Raw genomic sequence first — 20,000 nt, forward strand, 5'->3', positions numbered from 1 at the left:
TGCGAAATAAACACAAATACCCGTGAGCAACTCACCTTCTCCGTGAGTTACATTGGCTTCATGTGAAGAAAAGAGTTGTCTATAAGATTCGGACTGTTGTCTACAAATCTTTGATCACAAACAGTCACTCATAAATTACAGACCTTCTAAACATCTATTTCCCCAAAAATGTAAATTTTGCTGCTCGAAGCTCGAAGAAATAAATAACAATGTGAAATTGAATGTAAGCTTCAATTTAATATACGAAAACAGATAAAATGGACGTTTCGGGTTTCTCCTTTATCAACAAAACAGGATGAATGAAACACTACAGACGAATGAGATAATGGATTCCATTGTATTTATTTTCCAACAATCGTATACATTTAATTTTATTTCACTTTCTATACTGCATTGCACAGTTCCTCCCCGCCTCACCTCTTTTGATTTTCCTAATTGCGAACCTTTTATAAATGTCTATTGTTCAATTTTAATTCATGTTTCATTACAAAGTAGCATACTAGCCGGCCAATCAATGTTTTTGTTTATTCATCTTATCAACGCTACTACCACATTACCTCATTCGTCTGTATTGTTTCATTCATCCTGTTTTGTTGATAAAGTGGAAACCCGAAACGTCCATTTTATCTGTTTTCGTATATTAAATTGAAGCTTACATTCAATTTCACATTGTTATTTATGTCCCCAATAGAAACTTGAGGTCAAGCAATTACCAATCAATCCTTGTCAAACCTAAGACTTTAAGTAACATATGTGAGCAATCCTTTCAATTTTCGGCTCCCCCCCCCCTTTTTTTTTTTTAAAATCTTTCCCATCACACGTGAGATGCTCGGATTCGTTGACAACTTTCAAATCTCGCTTAAAGTTTTATCTTTTTACGTCATAAGTTGCTATAACATTATTTATAATGTTTTGTTGTTAGATTGAATTTGTTTCACTTTTCCTTCTAGAAAAATATAAGTTTTGATATTTTATTACAAAGGATGCCTGTCAAAAAATTATATGAATATAATGTATAATTGTTTGAATGTGCAATATATATATATATATATATATATATATATATATATATATATATTATATTACACACTCATACAAACACACACACACACACACAAACGCACACACGCGCGCGCGAACACATACACACACACACACTCTCTCTTTCCCATTCACAATTAAATGCAAGAGAGAATTAAATTATTTAAAAAAATGAATTAAATGTCAGGCAAATGAGCATTAAAAGATTAAAGTTAAAATGTTTTTGAATTCAAAGAAACAAAGCTTGCTCTCTTTTATAAACGCATTTATTTTTATTGAAAAAATGCAGATAGTCTTTTAACACTATTAAGACGGACTTTATCCCTGTTTTTTTATAGCATGAAATGGACAGTAGCAATTGTTTGCAAACCTTTGTATAAGACGACACTAGTCTAGCACAAAGTACATTCCGCCAGATCTAACAGACACAGCTATCCAATCACTGCTAGGTGGACAGATGAGAAGGAAGGGGGGTGGGGGGGGGGGGGTGAGAACAAAAATCTTGACTTCCCCCAGGCTCAATCGATCTCAGTCTCTGCGTGTGAAGCGAGCGTCTACCAACTGAGCTATCAGGACTTCCTATATTAATTGAAGTTATCGTTAAAAGTCAACATTTGCACATTTTTAAAGAATCGAGTTCATCCTGGGATAAGACCGTTCTGAGACGATTGGTTACATTTCTGGCATGCCGGTTTAAGCTTTAGATTTTATGTCAGATGCTATGAAAAAAAAACAAACCTTGGGAGAAATCTACCCACATAGGACTATAGGACACACGAATGTTTCCCCTTACGTTGATTCTTTGTGGAGTTTTACCTTATCAAAAAAGTTGGTAGCGAAGATGTTGCGATGGTTTGAGAATATTTCCATGACAACAATGACAATGACAACAATGACAATGAGACCATTTCTATAAGGGTTATCCAACCTGACAATAAGAACACGTCATATGTGACCTATCGCCTCAATAGGGGTGAATTAGATGTTGACAAATGGAATCGAAAGTTAAAATAATCAATATTACGAAATTCCAGTTTTCACTCTCTTAAGACATTAAACCAATTTTGCGCTATAAAACAAAATAATGTCCCTATACTAAACGATAGATTCAAATTTCACCACCACCTTTAAGGTTGGTGAGAAGTTGCCAGGCTTTGATACCAGAAAGATGAGACACTGGGTGGCTGTGAATCGGCTTCGGTCGAGGAGCTGCCTCAAGGCAAGTGCGCTTCATCAGTGGGGACTTTCCACCTGTCCTACATGTACCCGATGTGGGCAAGAACCCGAAACAGCAGAGCATCTAGTCGAACGGTGGGTTGTGACGATGCTACCAGGCGGGTTCGCGACGGTGCACGAATGCGGACCGGACTTTGCTGATTGGGTCCATCGTCATAACAGTAGTGTGAGAACAATAAGAGGCTGCTACCACCATGACTCATACCGAACATGTATTGACGTCATTATATTTGACCCGCCGCCTCAAAATGGTATTATGCCAGGGTGATTCAGATGTTGGAAATTGAGTTTATTTCCACAGATATCAAACTCAGGGTTCATTTTTAAAAAGTGAACATTGTATTTTGTATTACAAGGGTAGACTGAAAAGTCTTGACGCTGCTCTTGTATTTTCAAAACTATAAGGGAGACGAAATTATTGACAAATGCATCAAAACAAAGTTCAATTTATGTCCTTTCCATAACACATCATGTAAAATTTCAGCAAGGTCATCGTTCCTACCTACACAGAGTCGCAAACGATGCACCAGTTATTACATTGAAGAGGAATTTCACGTGGTAAACTTTAACACCAATTGAGTTACCTCCTCCTTCTTCTTGCCATCACTGCCAAAATTTGATCCCTTGAGGTGTCTCTGTTTATTGCATATTATTATTTTGTGTGTGATTTCTCCGACCGATATATTGGAGTAGGGTTTCTTTCAATTAAGATAAATTAAAATCAGGAAATAGCAGCTAAACAAAATTTGGTGACCTAACAGAAGAATAGATTACAGACAATTTGATATAATATAAGTTATACTGATGAGCGCAATACAATCGAAAATATTCAATAGGTTCAAGACTTTTCAGCCAAGCCAAGTATTCTAGTTTTCAAGTCACTTTTCTGCATCGAATTCCAGACATAATACCGTATTGAGACGGTGGGTCACGTAAATAGTATATCATATCAAACAACGACATTCATAAATTCATACAAGTATTGTTTGTTTACGCCTTATGACAATTGACATCATTTTCAATACTCATCATCAACATCTATGCATCATTTGACACATAGCGACGGTTCGGTATGGAAGAAACTAATGTGTCAAAAGCATCTTGTCTATATTCTCCCGGTCATCTTTTATACTTAACAACTCCTGATTACGCGAATAGTTTGATACGAACAGCTCCTTTTTAAAATGTGGGCCTTGGTTTTTTAAATTTTATTTTGTTTACTTCAAACATTAACGAGTTAAAATGAGCCCCCCCCCCCAAACACACACTCTTACACACACCTTGTCAAAAGATCTTAAACATAGGACTTAGTCAATGGAATCTCAGTTTTAAAAGTGTACGACAAGATGTTGGTGCGTGAGAAAATCCAAACTCGGGTATTAACATAATGCATGTATTTTTACAGGATAAGGTAAGAAACTTTTAAAGCAAACACAAATTGAAGAATATTCTGAATACTCCAAATCTAGCATCATCAGCTAGCTCTTTGGCTTGATGGCGCACACAGGGAGGAGATTGGTTTCTGCACCAGATCTGGCTCTAACAAGGAACCTATATGCCCAAATGCGAAGGCCGTACGACAACACCACACGCCTAGTTAACATTACAGAGGACTAAGCCAACTCGATAGAGTCAGTGTGCTAAGATCAATCGAACGGCCATATATCAGTAGGGGATATACAGCCACTCGGTTGATTTGAGCTCGATTGACACTACAACTATGTAAGAGAAATAGAGTCCAAAATCACAAGGAGACCTACCAGACCAAGAACTCTTAATGATTTACAACATACTATGCGGATATTTTGAGGTGCATCTTAGAAACTTCTAACGACAACCAGCTTTCATGAGTGGGTTCTGCCCGCTTCGCCAACTAACACTCGTGGTTATGGTCCGCTACCGTAGAGAATCTAGTTGAACGTTTATTTTATGACACAGCTAATGCGGATCCGCGACAGTAAATCATTGCAGATAGGAGTTTTCTGACTTGATAGATCGTCATAGTATAGCAGTGATGTGAACCCACCAGAACTGCAGCTGATTTCGAAAGACATATTTGAAGGACGAGTTTTTCTGGTTACATTTTCCGGAGTACGACAGTTAACTGGTTAATTGTAAAATACGATTCACCAAGAGGCGCTCATTTACGCCAGTTCTGTATTCTAATCAAAGCATTGATGTTTCCATTGTTTCTCCAACTGGGTGAAATAATTTTTAAAAAAACTCGATTTACAGTTTGTTATTTGTTCAACACTTATTAGGTTTGGGCTTACACTATATGGAGGTCACTCATCCCTGTAATAAAAGGCATCATATGTGGACCATCGTCTAATACGGTATCAAGTTGGGATGAACCTAATAAAAAAATTGAGCTTTTATATATCGCGATATCCACTAAACGAGCTCAAAACTCTTTACAAGGGGTCCCAGGCTGACAGCAACATTTAACATGAAAAAAAGTTAAAAGTAGTGGTCTGTATTTGTAATTAAACTGAATCTTACATTCAATTTCATATTATTATTCATTTAACACGAAACACGGGACATGACGCCTGTTAGGAGATATTGCAATTTTTTTTTGGACAGAGACAGCGATGTAAACGGCCCGGTACTAATTTTACACCTTACGATGAGAGACTGTGAGTAAAGAGCCTTTTCCAAGGACTCAACTATGCGCCGAGCGAGGCTCGAACCCAGGACCTTCCGATCCGAAAGCGAGTGTCATACCACTAGACCACATAGCCGCACACACAATACTTATAATTCAATTTTATTCTAAATTAACTAAATAAAATGTCTTTATTGATTGAAAAGACTGCGACTTTTATTTTTATTTTGGACAACTTACATTTTGTATTTCCCATTACATTGACTTTAAACCCAGTTTTTGTTTATCTACTTCATTCCGACATAAAACCTAAAATACAATGGGTCGTATTTTATGATCATTTTGAAGCTTACATCATTTTCCTTGTGTCTGGAGTTGCTGAATCATGTTTAAAAATAAATGGCAGATCGGATTATAAAACTAACCTGTAACTTGATATTTGAAGTTAGTTTGTTTTCAACGGTCACTTTTATTGTTATTTGTTGTTGTTGATGAAATGTAATTTGCATTGGTTTTCTCCCATAAACCTGCTGGTCTTCCATATTTCTACAGTCTGTTTTGAGTTTTCTTGAATTTCTTGACTTATTATTCAAAATCCTTTTTGGGACAAAGGACTGTAAGGGTATTCCCATATCGTACGAGTTTCAAGGTCATCTTCCTCATGTGGCCTTCTTTCGTATGTCTGTCCACAAATCGTCTTTCTGTCACTTTGTGGACTTGGTGTAACTTTGCACTTGGGTTTCAAATCGGAATTCTGCCTGGTAATAATGATAATAGCCACTAACTACCCTGTCAAGAAAGCAGATTGCGCCTAGCTTTGGGCCTGGGAAATATGTAACATCTACTTCCGGGGCACTGGAAAGTAAGTTGCCCAAATAGACACCGGAACAGCTTGGTGTCTGCTATACCTTTGATGCAAAACAATACATCGAGTCTGTGCATTCTCATAAAAGAGCCGATGCTCACAAGACCCTTATAAATCAATACCCGCCATAGCCCGAGAGCCAACTATTCTGTCTGGCAATTAAGTTCCACATATTTAATTCTGAGCCTGCAAAGTAAGTCGAGAATTAAGTGTATTAATCAGACAAAACAAGTTATTTATAAAATTGAAAATCTGAAAGCTACAAACTGAATGGTATGTGCCATCACATGAAACGTCACAAACTATTCAATTTTGTGAAGAAAAAAAGCGAAACTCTCGAAACATTTACCACAGGTTAGAGAATCTGAAACCTCTTACGGATAGACATTGATTTTAATGGTTTTATCGAATAATATATTATATGCATGATGGCATTTTCATCAATAGATCAGTATCATGGTCTCAAGTGAGTAAAGAGCTACTCGACTATGCATAAAGATCTATGTAGAATGAGGCCCAGAATTTACTAGTTACTATAAATGAAAAACAATTAACGATTTGTTTACAATGAAATAAAAATAATGATGAAATTTAATTAAAAGAGATAAACAGTGATCGTGGCAGTTACAAATAGAGATATGAATATTTTACGTAACTTATGATAGTATGTCAGGTTCGTAAGTTTACGTTTCCAGGCAGTTGATGGGCTTGGATGATCTATTCCTCTGATAACAGGATCGGACTCGTAAAATTCCACTTCCAGGCAATTGGTAAGAGGTTATAGTGTAGTACAGCGGGCTTGGGTTTGATCCTTGAAGATTATACAATCAAAGTTAAAAGCTCCGGCGTCTTAATGGTGTAGATATAATATCTACAAAGTCCCAAAAGATAAAAATCTTCCAGTATATATATAGGAATAGAGTGACTGGCCGTCCGGCATAGATTGTGGAGAGAAAGTGAGTGTAGAGTGTTAGACCTATCAGCTTTTATAATAAGTGGCTACGTGACAGAATGTAGAACGAAAAGTATTCACTAATTAGAAATTAATTCGAGGGAAGGCTATAAAAGGAAAGACGATCTAATATTAGAAGGTAAAGTTTATCTAAGCCTACCGAAATATAACTGGGGTGAGATGAATTCAGTTCTTAATAAAATAAAATTTAATAAGATAATTGTGAACAATCTTTACTGTGACACCCCCCACCACGTTTAAAATATACTCTTTAACCATTATGGGAAAGATAGATTTTACAAACGGAAGTAAATTTACTATCATGATACTCTAGCATTAATCCATTGTTATGATTTGTGCTACAATTAAATTATTTATTAACTAGACATGGAAATGTTTATATTAACGTAGGTATATGAATGGGTGACAATAACAATGAAAGATTGTGATTACAAATCATTGTGATGAACAACATGATGGCAATGTGATTACAAATCATTGTGATAAACAATAGTGATGGCAATGAAGCATGATTTAAGTCGATGATATGAAGGTAATTTACTGAATGAAATGAATGAAAATGTAAATGGAATATTGACATTTCAATTATTAATCATAAATGAGTGAAAATTCATAACAATAATAGTAAAGAGAATATTTCCCAAATCATGAATGGGTATGGTATATATATCCAAACAATACTCAATGTTACATTAAGTTGGGTCATCATGTTTACAAATAAAATTATCAAAATTGTGCGTTCTGATTTGGCATAATTTGCGAGGTAACTAACAGTATGCATGGGAGGTTAAGTTATACCCTTCTCACGTGTTTACACTAATCGAGAAAGTAGGTCGGCGTGAATATTTTCACAGCCTGGTATGTGAGAGATACTGAAAGTGTAATTTTGCAAAAATAGACTCCACCTTAGTACTCTACTATTATTCATTTTGTTATTTCTTATGTACGTGAGTGGTTTATGGTCCGTTTCGACCACAAACTCTTTTAGCAGTAGATATCTGCTGAATGTCTTTAAAGCAAAGACGATGGCCAGTCCTTCATGCTCTATTCCAGAGTATCGTGATTCTCTGTCCAATAATTTTCTGCTTGCATATAAGCAAGGCATTAGAGTTCCCTCATGCTCCTGTAATAGTACACCTGCGATGCCCTTATCAGACGCGTCAGTTCTTACAACAAATTCTTTTGATATGTCGGGTAATTTAAGAATTGGTTCTGAACAGAGTAATGCCTTTAATTGGTTAAAGCTATTCTGACACACTTCTGTCCAAACAATTTTGTTCGGTGACCCATTCTTTGTCAGATTTGTTAGCGGTGTCGCGATGTGCGCGAAGTTGTAAATGTATTTCCTGTAAAAATTTAGGAGCCCAAGTACTTTGCGTACTTCTTTTTTTGTCTTAGGTGGTTGCAATTGTGCGATTTTTGTTTGTTTTTCTGTCTCGGGTGTCTGTGTCCCATGACCAACGGTATGATTAATCCTGCATTTGAAGCTTCGATATTAGTAAACATAGGTTGCGACACTGTGTCTCTATCAAAATACTTTTTTAGCATATTTGCATGGAATGTCTTTGTTGTGTTGTTAATTTTAATCTCGTAATTAACATTAGATTTTACTGCTGTTATTTTGAATGGTCCTTTCCATGTAGCTAAAAGTTTACTCGAGTCATCGGGTAAGAGTATTAGTACTTTGTCACCAATCTCAAATTTTCTTGATTTGCTTTTGCGATCAGAGTATTCCTTGTATTTCTCTGCTTTTTTAGTGACGGATTCCTGTGCTAGCTTACATGTATCCTCTATTCTGTCTTTCAGGTTTCTTACATATTCGTAAGCAAACATAATTTCGTTATTGTCCTCCTCATTCCCTTTACAAATGTCGGCTACTATATTGATCGGGCCGCGAGGTGATCGTCCATACATCAACTCAAATGGGGAGTAGCCTGTAGATTCTTGGGGTATTTCTCTATATGCAAATAGGATTGCTGGTAAGTATCTGTCCCAATCATCTGGTTTTTCTGCTGACACTTTTCTTAACATATTCTTTAGAGTGCCATTAAATCTTTCACAAAGACCATTTGCTTGGGGGTGGTAGGGAGTTGTGAATGAGTGTTGGATTCCCATGAGTTTCATGGTTTCATGCATCATATGTGATGTAAATTGGGGTCCATTGTCCGACAGTATCTCATTTGGTATGCCTATTCTAGTAAAAATTGTCATCAATGCTTCAGCTATGTGATCCGATGTAGTTGATTTCAATGCTATCGCTTCTGGCCACTTGGTTGCGTAATCGACTAGTGTTAGTATGTGTGTATGGTTTCTATCTGATTTTGTTAAAGGGCCTATAATGTCAATTGCAACTTTTTGAAAAACTTTTTCAATAACTGGGGTTGTCTCTAATGGCAATCTCGGTATTCTGCCTTTTGCGACTCTTCTTTGGCATGTGTCACACGATTTCACATATTCTCGGACGTCTTTAGTAATTCCAGGCCATGTGAAATTCTCGGATATTCTCTTCAATGTGGAAGAGCTCCCAAGATGTCCAGAAGTTATTGAATCGTGCGCTATTCCAAGGATTTTGTTTCTGTAAATACTCGGCGTGACCAGTTGTTTAGCTATTTTGTTTCTTTTCCTATGTAACCTGAACAGAATATCTTTTTCAATGATGTATTCAACTTTTGATTTCGTCCCTTTGTTTGCGATATTGAAATATGATGTTAAAGTCGGGTCCTTTTTCTGTTCTTCAATGAACGTGTTCCTGTCAAATTGTTGTGGTTCTAGAGAAATAGTCATTGGCTTCTCTGTTGTCTTAGTCATCTTTCTTGTTTCTGCTAGACAAGCTGTTTCTTGGGTTAATGACCATTCCTTTACATCTGTTGGGTTGTCTTTAAGACCTTTTATATTGCCAACAATAACATCAGCGACGGGGTTGGGAAGTATACAGCATTCCACTATTCCTGTATAGTATGGGGTTTCTATGTACACGTTAGCTGTTTCAAAGGTTTCGACTGTGCCACTGAATGTGATGCATTGTACCGTTTTTCCAGTTTTGTCTTCGTCATTGATCAAAGATGCTTTTATTCCTACTGTACTGCATCCTGTGTCTCAATATTTTGCAATCAGTTCCATTAGCTTTGCCTTCACAAAAAAATAGCGATCCTGATTTGTGAGTTTGTGTTAAAAGTGACATACCTTTCACGCAATACACATTTATATTTTCTCCTGACATTATTCGTGTCTGATTATTTACACTGGTTTGGAGTGATGCATTTGCAGTTTCTTTCGGATATCCCACGATTTTGTAACATTTGTCTGCTGTGTGGCCTTTCATTCCACAATATTGACATTTAATTATAGGTTTGTTGGTTTTCTTATACTCAGTATTATTGTCAGTGCTATTTCTTGTTTTGTTTTGATAGGGTCGGCTATGGTCTCTATTGAACTGTTTGTTCCATGGTTTGTTACTATGATCATCTTGTTTCACTTGCGTGTTCCGAGTGATTGATCGGCTCGTTCTATTTGAGTACTGAACTTTAGGTGTACCTGGACTCTGAGCAGCGGCAGCGTAGTATGGTTCCTTCAATGTTCTGCTAAGGGGTGTCAATGGATGTGCGCTGTTAAAGTTTTCTGCGTAGATTTTTAATTTGTCCAAGTTTTCTGGCTTTCTCTCTTTAAAGAATGCGACTAAATCTGGGTTGCAAGCTTGATAGATTCGATTCTTCAGCGTGAGATAGTAAAGGCCTGCAAAGTCGTCTTGTTTTACGTTTGCCAACTCAAGCCACCGATTTAGAAATTGAGTAATTCGGTTCACGAATGTATTAAAGTCTTCTCCACTTTCCGGTTTTGCAGTGTGAAACCTCTCCTGGTAACCATCTTCCGTTAATCTAAATCTTTTTAGTAGAGCGTCTTTAATTTTACCATAGTCATCTGCATCTTCAGTTGTTAAGGTATAGAAAACTTTTAGCGGTTCTCCAGATAAGCAGTTAATCAAGGCTGTGGCCCATTTGCTTTCTGGCCAACGATAACCTTTAGCCTGAACTTCGAATCGGTGTAAGAAGGATTCTAGACAGTCTGAGCGTTCATCGTATGTTGGCATGCGTGGAAGTTTCACGAAAAATTCATCACTATTATTATGTTTTCTTTCATGACCGGTTTTTGTTTTTTCAATTTCCAGCATCATTTGGGTCCTTTTGGTTTCTTCTTCTGCTAAAGCTATTTGTCTTTTTAGTTCCCTTTCTTGGACTCTTTCTTCTCGTTCTTCTCTACGTATTCTTTCTTCGTGTTCTTTTTCTTCTCTACGAATTCTTTCTTCGTGTTCTTTTTCTTCTCTACGAATTCTTTCTTCATTTTCTTCTCTACGAATTCTTTCTTCATTTTCTTCTCTACGAATTCTTTCTTCGTGTTCTTTTTCTTCTCTACGAATTCTTTCTTCATTTTCTTCTCTACGAATTCTTTCTTCATGTTCTTTTTCTTCTTTTACTTTCTCTTCGCACCATGAAAATATTCTTTCCTGGGGTATTTCTAAGTCCTTTGCGAGACTTAAGTATCTTTTATATGCTTCCATGTTGCAATAAATTAGTTACGATGTTTTATATATATTATATTGACAGGATACTGTTACTGACTGTTTTATTTATTTACACTTACTGGAATGAACTGTTCTATTTTTAGAAATCTCTCTCTCTTATTTCAACTTATTATGTATGTTGAATTTGATGCCTTTTATCGTTATATCTTATAAAGCAATGTGTCAATACAATGCGGAGTTATTATGACTTGTGTCAATAACAATGTGTCAATCGCGTGTACTCTAAACTATGTTACTACGAAAAATGTATCACCAATGTGTGTGACTCGTCGTTAGTTTGTGTACAATTATTCGCAATGACGCTAATATACTAGAGTGTGATAACAATAATAGGATGCCAAAATAATCCCAAGTTATCTATCACTAAATATAACACGACGGCTAGTAGACTCCTTTTATTATTATTTAGTTTTTAAAGACTCACTTTTCAGAACATAATATATAAGTGGTTTTCGGTAACAGTAATATGCCAAAAATGCATTTAAAACAAATCACTATGCAAAACAAATCACGATGTCTATAGTTACTATGTGATGCCCAACTCATGTAAAAGAGAATAATGAAGGATATATTTACCAACTCAGTTCGTGGCTGGGACCTCTCTCTTGTTCAATGGTTGTTCAACAATTGTAATTAGGCATTGAAGAGTGTTTAACAGTGATGTCTGAAATACAAAACAATAAAATATCGTAAGATTTACAATAGTTATAAAATGTGTTCACAACACTGAGTGATTGGATGATAGGTGAATGAATCGTTATGGAATGTAAACATATTGAAAACAATTCATGAATGAGGCAAACAACAAAATGAAATGTGTGATATAATAACAAAGTGGACAAGGAATGAATGAATGAATGAAAAACTGAGTGAATAGATGAATGAATGAATGGATAATGTATGAATGAAAGAATGAAGGGAGGAATAAATGTATGAATGATTGGATAAATGAGTGAATAAACGAATGAATGGATGAATGAATGAATGAATAAATAAATGAATGAACAATGAATGAATGAATAATTTATAAGTGAATAAATGAATGAAGGAATGAATCAATAAAATGCTATTCAATTTGAATGAAAGAATGAATGGATAAATTGCTATTCCATTTAAATGAAGAAATGAAAAAGAAAAAAAAATTAATCCTGTAAATAGGGAGTTCAATTAAAATATGATCAAATGGGGCAATTAAGAGTTTTACAATTTAAACTTTAAAGTTAGATGAAATAGATATAAGTAACTAAATAAATTCAATTCTTTATATGTGTCCCCTCCAAAATGTCATGGTCTCAAGTGAGTAAAGAGCTACTCGACTATGCATAAAGATCTATGTAGAATGAGGCCCCAGAATTTACTAGTTACTATAAATGAAAAACAATTAACGATTTGTTTACAATGAAATAAAAATAATGATGAAATTTAATTAAAAGAGATAAACAGTGATCGTGGCAGTTACAAATAGAGATATGAATATTTTACGTAACTTATGATAGTATGTCAGGTTCGTAAGTTTACGTTTCCAGGCAGTTGATGGGCTTGGATGATCTATTCCTCTGATAACAGGATCGGACTCGTAAAATTCCACTTCCAGGCAATTGGTAAGAGGTTATAGTGTAGTACAGCGGGCTTGGGTTTGATCCTTGAAGATTATACAATCAAAGTTAAAAGCTCCGGCGTCTTAATGGTGTAGATATAATATCTACAAAGTCCCAAAAGATAAAAATCTTCCAGTATATATATAGGAATAGAGTGACTGGCCGTCCGGCATAGATTGTGGAGAGAAAGTGAGTGTAGAGTGTTAGACCTATCAGCTTTTATAATAAGTGGCTACGTGACAGAATGTAGAACGAAAAGTATTCACTAATTAGAAATTAATTCGAGGGAAGGCTATAAAAGGAAAGACGATCTAATATTAGAAGGTAAAGTTTATCTAAGCCTACCGAAATATAACTGGGGTGAGATGAATTCAGTTCTTAATAAAATAAAATTTAATAAGATAATTGTGAACAATCTTTACTGTGACAATCAGTAACAGCGATTCGGCTTGCATTCCATAAATTGAATCTCAATTCGTATTGCTGTTATTGATCTTTCGGTCTTCTTCGATCCCGTTGTCTTCAGTAAGCGCCCTCTCCCCATTTGGAAATGGTTCATGTATATTAAAGTGCCGCGTTACTGTAGCACGCCCTTAAGTCTCAAAGGGAAATTAGCTTAAGGCGACCATGAGTTGGATTTTTCAAACATCTTGTGTTGACAACCCTTTTTGGTCATCCAATGAAAAGTACTCAACACGATATATAAACCCATGACAGGCCTCAAATCGTCACTTGCTATTCTTGATCGCACAATGCCGGCTTGGTTGTGTGAGTAACGTTCATGGCCAGATAATAGCAAGGCACAGTGCAGATAACTGTGTTATGTGAATCGGACGTTCAAACGAGTGACCACCAAATCATTGTATAGAAAAGGCCGATATACACTATGTAAGTCCGCAAACGGATGACTAAAAATCATAGCATAGAGAAGCCGATCTGATCTATGCAATGTCAGTCCGATCAAAGAGTGACCATTAAAATCGTAGAACAGAAATACCCGATGTGCCCCATGTGTACGAGTCCCAATAAATTATAACTCAGAGAAGGTAAAACTATATTATAAAATACTCAATGCTGGCCGGTTGCATTGCCCTGTTTGGTGACAAATAAAAATAGACGTATTACGTATGCCACATTTCCATAAAGAAGTGTAATAATATTTGGTGCTTTCAAACGTGTACGGTCAAATCACTATCCAGACACAAAAGGATAGTGATGAGTCTTGTGTGTGAAGAACGTTTGAGAAGCACGGTTGTTCTCAATCAATGCTGTATCGTGTTCGACCAAGAGTGTAGAAGTATCAATACTTACGTCTTCACGAGAAGCCAGACCAACCCCGCAGTAAGAAACAGAAGAGCAAACCTGAGACGACGACAAAGAAAGTGATGCCTTCCGCCACCACATCAAAAGATATCGTCCCTAAGACATTCCACGATGGAATATAGATAATTCATCAAACAAGATGTCTGATGTCAACAGGAATCATCCATGTTGTCGAAGTGAGCAAATTAATCTTGCTCAATGAAAAAAAAAAACGAATTTGCCTGAAGCGAGACTCAAACCCGGGACCTTCAGGACCACAAGACCGAATCTTACACCGAGTTAAGCAAATGACACATGAACCCAGAAGTTTAAAGTGTAAAGGTTAAATTTTAAGTTCACTTCCGCTAGCGTTTGAGGTCGCTTAGTTTGTTTTGATATTGATGGGATGTTCCGAGAACTTGAGTTCGACATCACTCACACTCAGGCATTGGTTAAGGAGCGAGGTTCCTGCCACTATTTTGCTTTGTTTACACATAGACAATGGCCAGATTATTTAAAGTACGTCTACATCTTTTCTACTCCTCTTATCGATTACTCTTTCCCATATCTTCATTGTGTAGCTCATTAAATTGATGCCTCTATATTTGCCGCATTCTTGAACATCTCCCTTATTTTTGTAAATTGGAATCAACGTACTTTTTGTCAATTTTTCTGGCATTTTTTTCTTTCTGTAAGGTAACAATATTGATAATAATAATAATAATAATAATAATAATAATAATAATAATAATAATAATAATAATAATAATAATAATATAATGATGATGATGATGATGATAATAATAATAATAATAATAATAATAATAATAATAATAATAATAATAATAATAATAATAAGGATATGATGATGATGATGATGATGATGATGATGATGATGATAATAATAATGATAATAATAATGATAATAGCTATTATTATTATTATTATTATTATTATTATTATTATTATTATTATTATTATTATTATTATTATTATTATTATCATTGATTACCTTTGTAATTTTATTAATCAGATTGTGGTTGGAAATATCTGTCTCTAGTAATAGCATAATACTAGTGACATCAAGGTTGCAACAGTATTTGATACACACACACACACACACACACACACACACAGACATATATATATATATATATATATATATATATATATATATATATATATATATATATATATTTGCTTTGCAATTTTATGGTGAATGCACCGTCGGTAAACAGTCAACAAGTGTTACAAAATTTCCTAGCCATGACTGAGTTCTCATTTTTCTACCCTGGGTGTGGGGTCATTGACCTTCCAGTGTGGGCAAGGTCACTATTGCTGCCTTACCCCCCTATGTCTGTTTTCCTTTTTCAGGTAGCTTTCTATCTTTGATTTGCAATAAGATTACGTGTTTTTTCCCCCTGTCCTTAGCCGAGAGGGTGACAAATGGATGTAAATTTATTTTGTAAATTTATAATTAACATTTTATAAACAATAGACCTGGTGGGGTCTTTGACTTCCCATGGTGGCAAGAGGTCATGGTGTGTCTTCTATCCCTTATTTTATTTTCCAAGTGTCTTTATGTCCTTGTCTTGGAATGAGATTACTTGGTTTTGTTTTTTCCCTTGCCGGAGTCATTGGCTGAGAGAGAAACAGTCAAATGAATATTGTTAGATTTGAGAAATTATACTTTTTTTTTGTCTTGTAAATCAGTTCGCGTATTATTTTTTATTATATATATATATATATATATATATATATATATATATATATATATATATATATATATGTATATTTATATATATATAATATATATATATATATATATATATATATATATATATTATATAGTGATTTGTAAACATTTGAGTGTATTCCTCTTAGGGGGGGGGGGGGGGAACCTGTGCTTGTGTCTGGATGAGACTTTTGGGTGTTATCAGACTCAGTACACTGATACCATTCTCTAGGAATCTACATTTGTTCATCTTTGTCTTACTTTTCTTGTGTGCTTTTAATTGTAAATCTGGAAATTTTTACAATCCCATTTTATTCCTTTTTACTGGTGCTGAAATGTGTCGCAAGCACCGTAAAACCCTTTAATCAAACATAAACATTTGAGTGTATTCGGTCTCTGGATGGAACTTTTAGGCGATCTCAAAACTAAGCACATTAATAATTTTGATCTACTTCTGCTCCGTATTTGATCCAAGCCCATTTGTCTTACTACGTATTTCGCAACAGCTTTTAATTGTAGAGCTGAAAATGACCTAATAGTGTCGCAAGTGCCGTGTACAAAAAAAAAAAAAAAAAAAGCAAAGGCGGGGGGGGGGGGGGGGGGGGGGGGGGGGGGGGTCTTGACTTCATCTAGGATATATCTTGGTCTCTTTGATTGTGAAATGAGTGCTCTACCAACTGAGATATCGGGACTGCCATGAGTCGCAAAAACCATTTAAACGTCCGAACACACTGAGCAAATGTGAGTAAAGAGGCTTTTCCAAGGACTCGACTGAGTCTCCCATAGTAGAACTTGAACCTATTAAAGAAGTTTCTTATTTCTTTCTTTAAAAAGCTATCCATATTCTATAAAATTCATTGTCTTTATCAATCCTGCATGGAGTAATATAAATAATAATAATAATAATAATAATAATAATAATAATAATAATAATAATAATAATAATACTAATAATAATAATAATAATAATATGTAATAACAATAATAATAATCATAAAACAGAGATGAAAGGGGTGGGGGATGGGGATGGGGATTACCTTAGCAGCTAGTACCACTTTCCCACAGCTAGGAGGCTTAAACCATTTTACATCCGTCAGCCATCCATTGTAGGCCTGATTATAAGCAGTCAGTCCCCTGTAAGCCTGAAAAAAATAGTGGCAATGGTGGTAATATTATTAATTGAAACTAGAGGATAAAAACTGTTGTTATCACACTTGCTTAACAACAGTGAGTACATTCAATTTGTTGTGAAATGTGAAGTACTCATCTGAAAGGTTATTAGAATGATTCAGAGATACACAATTCCATAACTCAACATCAATTATATAGTTGGATTGAGTAAAATATCGAATAAATAAGTAGTCATTCTCAAAGGCATTATGCCCATGGAGCCGAAGTTTATCCTAGTTTGAATAGCGCGAAACGGACCATAGCCATTGCTACTCTTTGGATAGGACGCTAGTCTACGTCAAAGTACTTTCCGCTAGATCAAACAGACTCAGCTACCCAATCACTGCTGGATTGGCAAGGGGAGGGGGATTAGAAAAAAATCTTGACTTCAACAGGTCATATTATATTAATATTCCCGTGTCAGGCTCGAAATCTTTGTCTTCTGTGATATTTTTAGAATAAATCGTACAATTAGCCGTGATTGGTGTAACACAGTATACGTATAGGATACAAGGATTGCAAGAATTTTATCATCTATTGAGAACATTTTTGTTCACGTTTTACGATTTTAAGAAGAAAAAAACAACAGTGAGCTATTTTAATTTTATTACAGCGGTCGACGATTCCCCGTGTGGTGTCCGGGGTCCCTCAACTGAGAGGGTCAAGAATAGCCCAACGCCAAGCCAGCGTGTCGTAAAAGGCGACTAATGGTGTGTGATTCCCCCATCTTTGAGTCACCTGGTCCTCCAGGTTGGGGGTTCGGCAAAGGGTTAACACCCTTTTCCGTTAAACTCAAACCGTTACAGAAACACAGACAGACAAACTAAATCCTTTTTTTAGCTTGGGCGACCGAAGAGTTTCTGGAATTAAGCTGATATACAGAGAAGTGATAAGACCTGGAATGAGATAAAAAAGTTGGCTCAGGATAGAGAAGGATGGAAACTGTTTGTCTGTGGCCTATACCCTGACCCAGGGTGAAAAAGGCAATGATGATGATGATGATGATGACAGCGGTCGACGATGAACATCGAAAATGACAACACCTAATTATTGTTATAAATATTCACCCCAACACCTACGTACGATACGACACACCATTAATAATACACCGAATTTAGAAATAGTGAACCTTTTGAGATCGATTGAATTATTCAAGGCATACAGAAAAATAACAAAAAGAGGAAATAAAGGTGGAAGGAAACAAAAACAAAAACCAGGAGAAGCCAAAGAAAAAAATCAAAAACAACTCAGTCAAATTAAAATGCAATAATTTAGATTCTACTAATAACAATGACGGAAGGTAACGGAAAACCACCGTCATCAGCTGTCCCGAACACGTTGAACGTTTCAAACTGGTGCGAAATGAAATTTTGGCCACGTGGAATATACGTACATAAAACCATTTAGGAAAATTTGAAAACGTTATTCAAGAAATGAAAAAGTTCCAAATTAACATCCTTGGAATCTCAGAAACGAAGTGGAAGGGAGAAGGAGTAGTTAAAGAAGATGATTTTGTATTGTATTATGCAGGTGGAAAACATCATGAAAAAGGAGTTGGAATTCTTTTAGACAGAGACAAAGAGAGATAAAAAACGGGGATTTGAAAAATCCCTGTTATACCCGATCCCTGTTATAACCGGGCATGTTATAAAATGGTTTCCACTGTAGATGAGTACGAGAATCAAGTATCGAAATGCATCACAGAATCTGCAAGAGAAACTATTCCATCTGTGAAAAAACACGAACCAAAACATAAGTGGATGGAGGACAAGATCTTGAAACTGATGAATGAAAGACAAAAACTAGAACGCAACAGCTATGAATATAAAGAAGCTAATAAGATTATAAAACGTGAGTGTAAGAGAGCAAAGGAACACTGGCGGTCGGTCAATAGAGCGAAGTTGTTTTGTGCCGCCCTATATTTTCCGTAGATTAGCATGTCAACCAAACAAAAAACTTCAATTTTACAATTTTGATAAAATTAAAAATCTAGCACATACTGCTTTTTGTTTTGAATTTAATATTTGATGACTCGTGCGTCGCTCCGCGAAGGTAGCGTCAAATCGGCACGTTTCATCTTTCCCCCGTTGCCTGCGCGGGGTGACAATGAGCGGAGGGTGTGGTGTGGTGGGGAAGTTTTTTTTTTGTTTATATGAGCCAGTCTTCGTTTGGCCGTCCTGTCCTTATCCTATACTCCGTTGTACCTTGAAGAAAGTTAGTTACTACTCCCCAATCTCCCTCCACCCTCCCTCCCCAACTAACTATTGTCTTTCACTGCTAAAATAATTAGGCCAAGACGGCCAATCTAGCGATGCACGCCCTGAGGTCCTACTTGGGATAAATTAAAACCATATCAGTTTTATCACTGAAAGAAGAGGCTTTGCTTCACTTAGATATACGGATGAAGAGAATGGCAATAAATATATATTTTATCATTGTTTGTTTTGCTTAAATATATATTAAATATAAAAAAGAACAGTAAACAAAGTATGCACCGAGAAGAGCCCCATGGTACTATAAATAAAAATCCCTGACCCCACGGAGTCCTTCATCCCCGCACATTCCCAACGATCCCTACTCAACTTGTATTGTGTGCATTGTCTAATAATAGTATAATTATAAAGATGTCGCTGATTGTGTGTGAAGTTAACAAGTGCTTTGCGTTTGGAATTAAATGTGGATTTTTAAATTCTATTATTCTAAAGTTGTCTGTCATACCGTTAGTCGTTAGTATTCAGAGAAAAGTATTATCGCTATTGTCATTGTTTATGAAACCTACCTGTTTTTATCTTGAATCATTTTATTTTAAAAAGTTATTTCTGTAATTTGTAACCAATCATGAATCATGTTGATTTTTTAATTGATAATCAATTCCGACACTTATCCCCTCAAG

Source organism: Berghia stephanieae, chromosome 4, assembly GCF_034508935.2.
Source record: "Berghia stephanieae isolate SIO BIC M18660-M18661 chromosome 4, UCSD_Bste_1.3, whole genome shotgun sequence".
NCBI lineage: Eukaryota > Metazoa > Mollusca > Gastropoda > Nudibranchia > Aeolidiidae > Berghia > Berghia stephanieae.